Source organism: Lactuca saligna, chromosome 3, assembly GCF_052625555.1.
Source record: "Lactuca saligna cultivar CGN05327 chromosome 3, ASM5262555v1, whole genome shotgun sequence".
Classification (NCBI taxonomy): domain Eukaryota; kingdom Viridiplantae; phylum Streptophyta; class Magnoliopsida; order Asterales; family Asteraceae; genus Lactuca; species Lactuca saligna.
This window is the reverse complement of record NC_136419.1, coordinates 81,036,674-81,050,980: the sequence shown is the minus strand read 5'-3', so window position 1 is coordinate 81,050,980 and position 14,307 is coordinate 81,036,674.

Here is a 14,307-nt window from a genome sequence, read left to right as displayed (position 1 = left end):
ATGGGCTCCTTTATGGCCGGCACAACTACAAGATCACCGATGAAGTTCTTCAGCCATATTGCCTCCTTCGACGCTTCGCTCGCTGCGATGGACTCTGATTCGCACGTTGAATCAGCTACGGTTTCTTGCTTGGAACTTTTCCATGTCACTGCTCCCCCATTTAGGGTAAAGACCCAGCCCGACTGCGAACGGTAGTTGTCCCTGTCGGTCTGAAAGCTGGTGTCACTATACCCTCGCACCTTCAAGTCATCACTCCCTCCAATGACTAAGAACCATTCTTTCGTCCTCCGAAGGTACTTAAGGATGTTCTTCACCGCAATCCAATGTGCTTTGTCAGGGTTCCCTTGATATCTGCTAACCATGCTCAAAGCGAAGGCTACATCAGGGCAAGTACAAGTCATAGCGTACATGATTGAGCCAACTGCGGAAGCGTATGGTACTCGGCTCATTTCTGCTATCTCAGCTTCGGTACTCGGACTTTGAGTCTTACTCAACTTGGCATTTCCTTGTATCGGTAGTTCTCCCTTCTTTGAGTTTTCCATACTAAAACGTTTTAGTACCTTCTCCAAGTAAGTATTCTGACTAAGTCCAATTAGTCTCTTACTTCTTTCTCTTACTATCCTTATTCCCAAAATGTAAGAAGCCTCTCTGAGGTCCTTCATAGCGAAGCACTTCCCGAGCCAGGACTTAACCTCCTGCAGAGTCGGGATGTCGTTTCCTATGAGTAATATGTCATCGACATATAGAACGAGGAAGCTTACTATACTCCCACTGGTTTTGACATATACACAAGATTCGTCTTCGCTTCGTACAAATCCAAACTCTTTGACTTTCTCATCGAAGCAAAGATTCCATCTGCGAGACGCTTGCTTAAGTCCATAAATGGACTTCTCAAGCTTACACACTCTATTCGGATGCTTCGGATCCACAAACCCCTCTGGCTGAGCCATGTAAACATCCTCAGCCAACTTTCCGTTAAGGAAAGCGGTCTTGACATCCATTTGCCAAATCTCATAATCATGAAATGCGGCAATTGCTAGCATCACTCTAATAGATTTAATCTTCGCAACTGGTGAGAAGGTCTCATCATAGTCAACTCCGGGAGTTTGAGTAAAGCCCTTCGCAACCAATCGCGCTTTATATGTGTGTACGTTCCCATCCACGTCGGTCTTCTTCTTGAAGATCCACTTGCACCCTACGGTCTTACGTTCGGGCACGTAATCAACCAAATTCCAAACTTGGTTATCGTACATGGATTGGATCTCGCTATCCATCGCCTCTTTCCATTTCGCAGACTCCGGGCCTGCCATGGCTTCCTTATAGCTATTAGGTTCATCAAGGTTTACTAGTGTACCATCACTAATATACGTGTCCCCTTCGGTGGTAATATGAAAACCATAAAACTGGGGTTGAACTCTAACTCTATCGGAACGTCTAAGAGGTAAGGATTCGTCAATCAGTTCAACCGGAGTTTCCTCCTCGGGTTGAATGCCAGCAGTAGAGGTTCCTTCATCTATCGATTCTTGAATCTCTTCATGTTCAATTTGCCTCCCACTGTCTCCTTGGCTTATGAGTTCTCTCTCTCGGAAAACTCCTCTCCTCGCAACAAAGACAACATTGTCTTTCGGTCTATAGAAGAGATATCCAAAGGAAGTTTGCGGGTAGCCGATGAAAATACATCGCTCACTTCGAGGTTCAAGCTTGTCGTGAGTATCTCGTCTTTCGAAAGCCTCGTAACCCCAAACGTTGATATGTGCCAACGAGGGAGCTTTCCCTGTCCACATCTCGTGAGGTGTTTTGGCAACCTTCTTAGTTGGGACTCGGTTAAGGATATGAGCGGCAGTCTCTAAGGCATACCCCCAAAAGAAGATAGGTAGTGAAGCACGACTCATCATAGAGCGAACCATATCCAATAAGGTTCGATTATGCCTTTCTGCCACACCATTCAACTGCGGTGTCCTAGGAGGCGTCAATTGCGAAACTATTCCACACTCCTTGAGATAATCGTGGAATTCAAGACTTAGGTACTCTCCGCCTCGATCGGATCGAAGCATCTTGATTTTCCTGCCCAATTGATTCTCCACTTCATTCTTGAACTCTTTGAACTTTTCAAACGTTTCTGACTTTTGCTTGATTAAGTAGATATACCCATATCTACTATAGTCATCGGTAAAAGTCACATAGAAGCGGTTCCCATCCTTCGTGGTTGATCTAAAGGGTCCACATACATCGGTATGTATTAGGTCCAATAGCCCCTCACCCCTTTCACAAGTACTCGTGAAGGGTGACTTAGTCATCTTTCCAAGTAAACAAGACTCGCATGTGTCATCTTCCCTAAGGTCGAATGACTCCAACACTCCATCCTTTTGGAGTTGGGCTATGCGTTTCTTGTTGATATGTCCAAGACGACAATGCCACAAGGATGCTTTATCCATACTAGTGGAAGAATCAATATTCAAAACATCATTTCCTAAGTTATCAACAATCATAACAGTTTCATATATTCCATTACATGGTATAGCTTCAAAGTAAAAGACACCATTTAGATAAGCTAAAATAGAACCATTCTCATTATTAAAAGAAAATCTAAATCCTTGTCTAGATAAACCATGAAATGAAATGATGTTTCTAGCCATTTCTGGCGAATAGCAACAATTGTTCAAATCCAAAACTAAACTATTCTTAAGCACTAAAGAATACACTCCAATCTTGGTCACAGGCGACGATCTTCTGTTCCCCATGATTAGATTGATCCTTCCTTGCTCCACATCCCTACTTCTTCTTAGTCCCTGCACATTAGAACAAATGTGATAACCACAACCGGTGTCAAGAACCCAAGAAATAGCATGATTAGAATCGTTAGATTTGATTGCATATATACCTGCGAAATATGGCTTGATCTTTCCTTCCTTGATGGCTTGCAGGTAATCCGGGCAGCTTCTCTTCCAATGTCCTATCTTGTGACAGTGGTGGCACTCTGCCTCCTTCGGGTTAGAGCAGGGCTTAGAGGGATCAACTTTGGTCCCACTAGAAGAGGAACCATCTCGGGCTTTCACCTTGCGATAGTTGTTCGAAGAAGCTTTCCTCTTCTTTCCCTTCCCTTGACCAATAGCCAAGACAGGAGCAGCGGATGGATTGGGAGTTGGTGCAACAGACTTGTCCTTGAAATTGCTCTCAGCAACCCTTAAGAGACCTTGGAGTTTACTTAGAGTGACCTCCTCTTTGTTCATGTGGTAGGTCATCCTAAGTTGGTTGTACATCGGAGGCAAAGAGTGAAGCACCATGTCGATCGCCAAGTCTTCGCCGAAGTCAACATTTAACTTGCGAAGGCGGTCGACATACCTTTGCATCTTTTGCAAGTGCACGGTAAGAGATTCTCCATGACCCATCTTAGCGGAAATTATGTTAGTGAAAATCTCGTAACGCTCTTGTCTCGCGTTTTGGTGGTACCTCTCCAACAAGTCTTGATGCATCTCGTATGGATACATGTCCTCGTAGGACTTTTGGAACTCGGAGCTCATGGTGGCGATCATGATGCAATGTACCTTCGTTGCATCTCGCTCATGAGTTTCAAAGGCGGTGATTTCTTCGGGAGTAGCAACTTCGGGGTTGATTTTCTCGAGCTTCTCGTCGAGGACATACTCTTTATCCTCATAGCGAGCAATGGTGCGAATGTATCTTATCCATTCGCTAAAGTTCGTTCCATCGAAGGTGACCTTTTGGCAAAGGCTCATCAACGTGAAAGAACTAGCAGCAGCGTTGTTTGCGTTTGACATCTATAGAAAGGACAAAGATAGATTAGAACAAGAATCCCTAATTATCACCCAATAAGAAAAATTAGGGCTAGGATCCAACAATAACATTTACATACTAGAAAAGGGATGCCGTAATCCAATATGCAAATAAATTGAAGGTAAGTGAATGACGATTCACTAATTCTCCATTACAAAACTTAAACTTTTAGTCCTAAGTGTTTTTGAGAATTCCTAGATTCGGATGAGATTCATTGAACTATTCAATGGCATGTTTAAATCTCGATATGCCCCTCTTGTTTGTGACTGGGATGCCGAGGATCACAAAGCGGGTGTGAATTACCATGCAAATTCACATGGTGCCTTCATTGTAACGATCACCTATTCGACGTGTCGGTAAACCACACACGCTCCATCGAACTATGATGAACAATGAATCACCCTTTGCCACCTTCGCTTAGAACCAATTAGTGTGCCGGTAAACCACACACGCTCCACTAACATCTTAGCAAGGTGCAAAGTGTAATTTCATGGGATTGCATCAATTCACTTTTCCTAAAGTAACTAAGATTGGGAAATTTTAAAAAAAAATTTAGTTACTTCGTATTTCTTATTATACTTTTAATGAGAGGATGAGGTTGCCCTATCCTACCCGTTCGGCTAACGACCCTCCACCAATCAAGCAAGCGGTGGGTGTGAGTGTACACCCATTAAGCGTCATTTTATAGGCCGCAACCTTATACCCACCTTATAGATCGGCTTCGTGAATGAGGCCTACTAGCGGTAAGACTAGCATTTAGTTATACATATATATATTAATCTAGTAATATCATATAAGTATATGGTTGCATTTTAAACCTTTTAAAATCTAGGGTTTGAAATTTAAGTTGTCTAAATTAAAACTTTTAATCACAAATATAAATTTAAAAACATTAGGGTAGGTTTTAAACATTTAAAAACATAGAGGATCAAATAACAAATAATTCCAATTAACAATTAATATTCTAATTATCTTTATTTGATTTATCTTGATTTCTGTGAAGATAATTACCAAAATAATTAATCATTATCATATAAAGAAATTAAATATTTTATTAGATGATAAATATCTTTAATTAGATCAAGATAATAGTCATGTTTATCAAAAAATCAGATTTATATTGATCTAATATGATTAAGGTAAGTTTCCATAAGATAATTATGAAAAAATCCCGAATCTGGCCATTCCTGACGCCTGGACTCGCCGAGTCACAAGGGAACTCGCCGAGTCAGGCCTACTCGACGAGTCCACCTTGGAACTCGACGAGTCAGTGACTCAAAACCCAAAAAATCGAATTTTGCAGGTTTGTTTCAGTTAATCAAGCAACAATTTAAAGAAAACCAAGCTAGGCTCTGATACCACTGATGGGTTTTAGCCATAAGAACTTTCCTATGTGCGCATGCAAAACCCTAATGCTTAGATCTAGGCTTTCTAATAAACATGCTTTTGAATCCAAGACTTCTAATGGGTAATTAGGTTAAACAACAATATTGAAACAGATCTAGAATCATACCTTTGAATTCCTTGTTGATCTTGTTTGTCTTGGAGCTTCTAGAGTCACAATTGTCACTCCTCTAATGGCTTACAAACACTAATAGCAAGCAAGATGATTTAGGAGAGAGGAGAGGGGAGGAATTCGGCCAGAGGTTCCTTGCTTAAGGTTGTGTGTCGAATTCCCTCATCCATAGGGTCTATTTATACTATTAGACTCCTTAAGGGTTTCATCCTAAACCCTAATTGGATAATCTTCTCTTAAGGCTATCCAAATTCATTCCATAGATAACCCTATGGACGATTTGAGCTATCCTAAAGCTCTTAGAATCCGTCCAAGGTATATCCTAATGGATTTACAGTCTAAAGTCTAACTATCAAACAATTGATAGTTTATACCCTCTTATTTAATTAATATCTTTAAGTCACCAAATTAATACCAATTAATTTATGACTTATATTAATCAAATAGCTAAATATTATTCCTTATAATATTTACTCTCTCTTAATAAATCATCCTTCAAGTTGCTATGGTGAAGGCAACCCAAAAGGACCATGCACAACCGAATATAGTTATAGCCTTAGACACTATTCCAACATAATCATCTACTGAAATCACTTAAGGTGAGTTCATACCCTTACATTTTCATGTTTTCTCAAGTTTTCATGGGGGGGGGGGGGGGGGGATACAAGTTAAAACACCAAGAACATAACTAAATTTTTCTAACAGCCTTCATCAGAAAAGTTCAACTCCATTCACGGACTGTTTTGGGCATCTTAAACATTTTTTATTTCAAAGCTGTACAAGGTGCAAATAGTTCAAGTTCTTAGCTTTAAAATGACTACTTTCACATCTCCATACGATTTTTCTACAATTTATGGTGATTTTTACAAAACTGCCTATCATTTCAAACAACAATCCAGACCAGTCTGTGATTATGGACTTTTTCACCCAAGTTGGAGGTCATTAAAAATCATGATAAAAATTACGAGTAAACTAGACACATTTTTTGAACTCTCAGAATTTACGGATCTGGTTTTCAACTTCGTATGACTTTTCTATGATTTTCCCAAAACAGTGCAGAATGGCTAAAGTTAGCCAACAGCATGTAAATATCATAACTCGTTGTATTATGTTGAGCAAAGTGTATAATCATAAGTTCTAATTATTGAATGTGTTTCTTTGTTAGTTTATCATCATGAACTGAAACTAAGTCATTCATAATAAATATTATCCATTCATTTTAGAACACGTATATTAAACTATAAAAAGTATAGTTTAATAAATTCATAACACTAATACATTTCCATAAAAGAGTTCTTACATATTACAAACGTTTTAGATAAACTATAATAGGTATAGTTTATGATATATTGTATAACACACTCATACTAAAAGAGTACATTCATACAGAAAAGGTTTACACTCACACACATTATACGTAAACTTGTTACCCTAAATTGTGAGACATTCTCTCTTTCCGTACATCCGAGTGTGGAATATAATTTCTGGTAGTTATAATCAGAGTCTCCCGAAAGGAGAACGTGATACTTGTATATAGATCTATATTGGGTTTGACACCCCACACCTTGTTGCTAGCTACAGTGGGACCTGCAGGTCTACGGGTGACAAATGTCATTTCATTTTCGCGACGCCTGAGAAACGTCGTGGCAGGTTCACATAGTCATAGGATGATTATAGCGACTCACATAGGGAGATAACAATTCATAAAGTTTACGGGATTTCATAAAACCTAAGTAGGTTTTAGGTCAATTTAAATTCACTTTTTATATCAATTCAAACTCATGACATTTCTACTAAGTAACAATGATTTCTTATACATTTTGGTCTTTGGTCATAAGGCTACATTATACGGATTTTAAGGAAAATATCGGATTTTTCTGAAACAAACGCGACATTTACATGAGAAAGACTTCTACTAAGTTTTATAACAAAAACTTGTGAACTCACCAACCTTTGTGTTGACACTTTTCAAACAACTTGTATTCTCCGGAAATCACTAAACAGGAAATCAAGTGCTTTTGAGGATGGGACGTTAAGGCGTCAAACTTTCCATATTTTGTCAACATATTGTAATTGATTTTGAAACATGTAATTCATACAAGTGATGTAACTTTTTCAATTATATATATGTTGGTCGTGTTTGCTTAAATTACTATTGAATTTGTGGTTATGATACTATACATGAAGTCCTCCACCCCCGGACGTTTCCGCCATCCTTGGTTTGGGGGTGTGACAGATTGGTATCAGAGCACGGTTTATAGTGAATTAAGTATGTCAAACCACATAAGATATACAAACTATAAACACATTTGGGACTAAAAGTCTCTGATTCTTAAAACGCTTTAACGAGTTGTACTTTTAGAAAACAAATAATTTCTTGTTTTAAAGTATACTTACATGCATTATATACTCGCATGGTGTCATTGATGGGTTTTAGCCATAAGAACTTTCCTATGTGCGCATGCAAAACCCTATTGCTCGGATCTAGGCTTTCTAATTAAACATGCTTTGAATCCAAGACTTCTAATAGCTAATTAGGTTAAATAACAACATTGAAATAGATCTAGAATCATACCTTTGAGTTCCTTGTTGATCTTGTTTTCTTGGAGCTTCTAGAGTCACAAATGTCACTCCTCTAATGGCTTACAAACACCAATAGCAAGCAAGATGATTTAGGAGAGAGAAGAGGGGAGGAATTCGGCCAGAGGTTCCTTGCTTTAGGTTGTGTGTCGAATTCCCTCACCCCTAGGGTCTATTTATACTTGTAGACTCCTTAAGGATTACAGCTTTAACCCTAATTGGATAACTTAGACTTTAAGTTGATCCATATCCTTTCATTCATAACCCTATGGATGATTTTGGCTTATCCAAGCCCTAGAAATCGTCCATCCTATCTAGGATAAGGATTTATAGTCTAAAGTTTAACTATCAAACAATTGACAGTTTATACCCTCTTATTTAATTAATCTCTTTAAGTCACCAAATTAATTCCAATTAATCTATGACTTATATTAATCAAATGACCATATATTATTCCTTATAATATTTACTCTCTTTTAACAAATCATCCATCAAGATGCTATGGTGAAGGCAACCCAAAAGGACTATGCACAACCGAATATAGTTGAAGCCTTAGACACTATTCCAACAGTCTCCCACTTGGATAAGTCTAGTAACTATACAAGTACAATTCGGTTTGCAATCGTAGCTCTCAAAGACGCTGTCAACTCTGATCTAATCAATCTTGTCCTTTAGATAAGGGATCGTATAGTCCTCTGTTAGATATCATGCTGACAATCCTATGGAATGGTTAGTGAAGCATTTAAATTTCTCGATCTCCGATTTATTCGACATAGAACTTAATCAAACACATCAATTTAGTTCTGACCGGGCCCGGCACATAAGTCAAATCAAATCATCAAGTGGCCAAGATATATCTTCTACCCTCTTACGATAAAATTTACAGATAAACTTCGACTTATATGCATTTACTTATTCATTAACCAACAATACACAACAATGCGTTTTATAACATCAAGTTACTGATGTGTTTTCGCATTATCAATGCACAATCAATTAACAAATAATAAACCATATATCTAGGTTTTAAGACTATATGATATTATCGTCTTGCGATCACCATTTATTGTATTCCATAAGGTGATTCCAGCAAGCGCGGGTTTATTCCAATGCTCAAAACCAGTTCATAAGCACTCATGAACGTTGCAGCAACCCTTGCTATGTCTAACACCATTTAGACATTCTACACACCAATTCATGACAATCTTCATTCATATCTACTCCCAACATATGAACGATTGTGGACCATTTGAATAATTACTATTATTCTTAATAACCTTAATTATTCTGGAAGTCAAAACATGCAAAGTGAAACAATAGCTAAACAATCAACATATGACAGTAACTTTACTTATAAATAATACTCCTTTATTTAATCATCAAATGTTAATTACATTTATCTATTATACATTTCGAATACTATCTAATCTATACTAATATCATCCTTCAGCCCAATACTCCTAGCATGCTGCAAGTGCTTAACCCTACTCAGTCCCTTCGTAAGCGGATCTGGTGGGTTATCTTCTGATGATATCCTCTTCACTACGAGTTGTCCTTCTTCTACACGATGTCTAATGAAGTGATATTTTCTGTCGATATGTCGAGATCTACCATGATCCCTCGGTTCCTTGGTCAAGGCAACCGCACCTTCGTTATCACAGAAAATCTCCATGGGCTCCTTTATGGCCGGTACAACTCCAAGATCACCAATGAAGTTCTTTAGCCATATTGCCTCCTTCGACGCTTCGCTCGCTGCGATGTACTCTGATTCGCACGTTGAATCAGCTACGGTTTCTTTCTTGGAACTCTTCCAAGTCACTGCTCCTCCATTTAGGGTAAAGACCCAGCCCGACTGCGAACTGTAGTTGTCCCTGTCGGTCTGAAGGCTGGCGTCACTATACCCTCGCACCTTCAAGTCATCACTCCCTCCAAGGACTAAGAACCATTCTTTCGTCCTCCGAAGGTACTTAAGGATGTTCTTCACGGCAATCCAATGTGCTTTGCCAGGGTTCCCTTGATATCTGCTAACCATGCTCAAAGCGAAGGCTACATCAGGGCGAGTACAAGTCATAGCGTACATGATTGAGCCAACTGCGGAAGTGTATGGTACTCGGCTCATTTCTGCTATCTCAGCTTCGGTACTCAGACTTTGAGTCTTACTCAACTTGGCATTTCCTTGTATCGGTAGTTCTCCCTTCTTTGAGTTTTCCATACTAAAACGTTTTAGTACCTTCTCTAAGTAAGTATTCTGACTAAGTCCAATTAGTCTCTTACTTCTTTCTCTTACTATCCTTATTCCCAAAATGTAAGAAGCCTCTCCGAGGTCCTTCATAGCGAAGCACTTCCCGAGCTAGGACTTAACCTCCTGCAGAGTCTGGATGTCGTTTCCTATGAGTAATATGTCATCGACATATAGAACGAGGAAGCTTACTATACTCCCACTGGTTTTGACATATACACAAGATTCGTCTTCGCTTTGTACAAATCCAAACTCTTTGACTTTCTCATCGAAGCAAAGATTCCATCTGCGAGATGCTTGCTTAAGTCCATAAATGGACTTCTCAAGCTTACACACTCTATTCGGATGCTTCGGATCCACAAACCCCTCTGGCTGAGCCATGTAAACATCCTCAGCCAACTTTCCGTTAAGGAAAGCGGTCTTGACATCCATTTGCCAAATCTCATAATCATGAAATGCGGCAATTGCTAGCATCACTCTAATAGATTTAATCTTCGCAACTGGTGACAAGGTCTCATCATAGTCAACTCCGGGAGTTTGAGTAAAGCCCTTCGCGACCAATCGCGCTTTATATGTGTGTACGTTCCCATCCACGTCGGTCTTCTTCTTGAAGATCCACTTGCACCCTACGGTCTTACGTTCGGGCACATAATCAACCAAATTCCAAACTTGGTTATCGTACATGGATTGGATCTCGCTATCCATCGCCTCTTTCCATTTCGCAGACTCCGGGCCTGCCATGGCTTCCTTATAGCTATTAGGTTCATCAAGATTTACTAGTGTACCATCACTAATATACGTGTCCCCTTCGGTAGTAATATGAAAACCATAAAACTAGGGATGAACTCTAACTCTATCGGAACGTCTAAGAGGTAAGGATTCGTCAATCGGTTCAACCGGAGTTTCCTCCTCGGGTTGAATGCCAGCGGTAGAGGTTCCTTCATCTATCGACTCTTGAATCTCTTCAAGTTCGATTTGCCTCCCACTGTCTCCTTGGCTTATGAGTTCTCGCTCTCGGAAAACTCCTCTCCTCGCAACAAAGACAACATTGTCTTTCGGTCTATAGAAGAGATATCCAAAGGAAGTTTGCGGGTAGCCGATGAAAATACATCGCTCACTTCGAGGTTCAAGCTTGTCGTGAGTATCTCGTCTTACGAAAGCCTCGCAACCCCAAACCTTGATATGTGCCAACGAGGGAGCTTTCCCTGTCCACATCTCGTGAGGTGTTTTGGCAACCTTCTTAGTTGGGACTCGGTTAAGGATATGGGCGGCAGTCTCTAAGGCATACCCCCAAAAGAAGATAGGTAGTGAAGCACGACTCATCATAGAGCGAACCATATCCAATAAGGTTCGATTACGCCTCTCTGCCACACCATTCAACTGCGGTGTCCTAGGAGGCGTCAATTGCGAAACTATTCCACACTCCTTGAGATAATCGTGGAATTCAAGACTTAGGTACTCTCCTCCTCGATCGGATCGAAGCATCTTGATTTTCCTGACCAATTGATTCTCCACTTCATTCTTGAACTCTTTGAACTTTTCAAACGTTTCTGACTTTTGCTTGATTAAGTAGATATACCCATATCTACTATAGTCATCGGTAAAAGTCACATAGAAGCGGTTCCCATCCTTCGTGGTTGATCTAAAGGGTCCACATACATCGGTATGTATTAGGTCCAATAGCCCCTCACCCCTTTCACAAGTACTCGTGAACGGTGACTTAGTCATCTTTCCAAGTAAACAAGACTCGCATGTGTCATCTTCCCTAAGGTCGAATGACTCCAACACTCCATCCTTTTGGAGTTGGGCTATGCGTTTCTTGTTGACATGTCCAAGACGACAATGCCACAAGGATGCTTTATCCAAACTAGTGGAAGAATCAATATTCAAAACATCATTTCCTAAGTTATCAACAATCATAACAGTTTCGTATATTCCATTACATGGTATAGCTTCAAAGTAAAAGACACCATTTAGATAAGCCAAAATAGAACCATTCTCATTGTTAAAAGAAAATCTAAATCCTTGTCTATATAACCCATGAAATGAAATGATGTTTCTAGCCATTTCTGGCGAATAGCAACAATTGTTCAAATCTAAAACTAAACTATTCCTAAGCACTAAAGAATACACTCCAATCTTGGTTATAGGCGACGATCTTCTGTTCCCCATGATTAGATTGATTCTTCCTTGCTCCACATCCCTACTTCTTTTTAGTCCCTGCACATTAGAACAAATGTGATAACCGCAACTGGTATCAAGAACCCAAGAAATAGCATGGTTAGAATCGTTAGATTTGATTGTGTATATACCTGCGAAAGATGGCTTGATCTTTCCTTCCTTGATGGCTTGCAGGTAATCCGGGCAGCTTCTCTTCCAATGTCCTATCTTGTGGCAGTGGTGGCACTCTGCCTCCCTTGGGTTGGAATAGGGCTTAGAGGGATCAACTTTGGTCCCACTAGAAGAGGAACCATCTCGGGCTTTCACCTTTCGATAGTTATTCGATGAAGCTTTCCTCTTCTTTCCCTTCCCTTGACCAATAGCCAAGACAGGAGCAGCGGATGGATTGGGAGTTGGTGCAACAGACTTGTCCTTGAAATTGCTCTCAGCAACCCTCAAGAGACCTTGGAGTTTGCTTAGGGTGACCTCCTCTTTGTTCATGTGGTAGGTCATCCTAAATTGGTTGTACATCGGAGGCAAAGAGTGAAGCACCATGTCGATTGCCAAGTCTTCGCCGAAGTCAACATTTAACTTGCGAAGGCGGTCGACATACCTTTGCATCTTTTGCAGGTGCACGGTAAGAGATTCTCCATGACCCATCTTAGCGGAGATCATGTTAGTGAAAATCTCGTAACGCTCTTGTCTCGCGTTTTGGTGATACCTCTCCAACAAGTCTTGATGCATCTCGTATGGATACATGTCCTCGTAGGACTTTTGGAATTCGGAGTTCATGGTGGCGATCATGATGCAATGTACTTTCGTTGCATCTCGCTCATGAGTTTCAAAGGCGGTGATTTCGGCGGGAGTAGCAACTTCGGGGTTGATTTTCTCGAGCTTCTCGTCGAGGACATACTCTTTATCCTCATAGCGAGCAATGGTGCGAATGTATCTTATCCATTCGCTAAAGTTCGTTCCATCGAAGGTGACCTTTTGGCAAAGGCTCATCAACGTGAAAGAACTAGCAGCAGCGTTGTTTGCGTTTGACATCTATAGAAAGGACAAAGATAGATTAGAACAAGAATCCCTAATTATCACCCAATAAGAAAAATTAGGGCTAGGATCCAACAATAACATTTACATACTAGAAAAGGGATGTCGTAATCCAATATGCAAATAAATTGAAGGTAAGTGAATGACGATTCACTAATTCTCCATTACAAAACTTAAACTATTAGTCCTAAGTGTTTTTGAGAATTCCTAGGTTCGGATGAGATTCATTGAACTATTCAATGGCATGTTTAAATCTCGATATGCCCCTCTTGTTTGTGACTGGGATGCCGAGGATCACAAAGCGGGTGTGAATTACCATGCAAATTCACATGGTGCCTTCATTGTAACGATCACCTATTCGATGTGCCGGTAAACCACACACGCTCCATCGAACTATGATAAACAATGAATCACCCTTTGCCACCTTCGCTTAGAACCAATTAGTGTGCCGGTAAACCACACACGCTCCACTAACTTCTTAGCAAGGTGCAAAGTGTAATTTCATCGGATTGCATCAATTCACTTTTCCTAAAGTAACTAAGATTGGGAAAATTTTAAAATGTGTAGTTACTTTGTGTTTCTTATTATACTTTTAATGAGAGGATGAGGTTGCCCTATCCTACCCGTTCGGCTAACGACCCTCCACCAATCAAGCAAGCGGTGGGTGTGAGTGTACACCCATTAAGCGCCATTTTATAGGCCGCAACCTTATACCCACCTTATAGATCGGCTTTGTGAATGAGGCCTACTAGCGGTAAGACTAGCATTTAGTTATAGATATATATATTATTCTAATAATATCATATAAGTATAGGGTTGTTTTTTAAAACCTTTTAAAATCTAGGGTTTGAAATTTAAGTTGTCTAAATTAAAACTTTTAATCACAAATGTAAATTTCAAAACCTTTGGGTAGGTTTTAAGCATTTAAAACATGGAGGATCAAATAACAAATAATTCCAATTAACAATTA